General features: G+C 46.3%; 1 long non-coding RNA gene across 1 annotated transcript in view; it reads left to right on the top strand.

The window, feature by feature from the left end:
• The window catches only part of LOC140323094 (uncharacterized), a 4860-nt gene that overhangs the window by 1045 nt on the left and 3532 nt on the right, over positions 1-283 (top strand). The gene's annotated exons all lie outside the window — the stretch shown is intronic.

Raw genomic sequence — 283 nt, 5'->3', positions numbered from 1 at the left:
GGTATAGATGGTGGAGGATGGTAATGTGGTACAGCCCTGGATAAGTATGGTGGAGCGGTATAGATGATGGGGGATGGTAATGTGGTACAGCCCTAGATAAGTATGGTGGAGCGGTATAGATGGTATAAGTGATGGAGGATGGTAATGTGGTACAGCCCTAGATAAATATGGTGGAGCGGTATAGGTGATGGAGGATGATAATGTGGTACAGCCCTAGATAAGTATGGTGAAGCGGTATAGATGGTATAGGTGATGGAGGATGGTAATGTGGTACAGCCCTAGA

This window comes from Pyxicephalus adspersus, chromosome 1 (genome assembly GCF_032062135.1).
Source record: "Pyxicephalus adspersus chromosome 1, UCB_Pads_2.0, whole genome shotgun sequence".
Taxonomy (NCBI): Eukaryota; Metazoa; Chordata; class Amphibia; order Anura; family Pyxicephalidae; genus Pyxicephalus; species Pyxicephalus adspersus.
The sequence above is the reverse complement of the archived record's forward strand: the minus strand, read 5'-3'. Positions and strand labels throughout refer to the sequence as shown.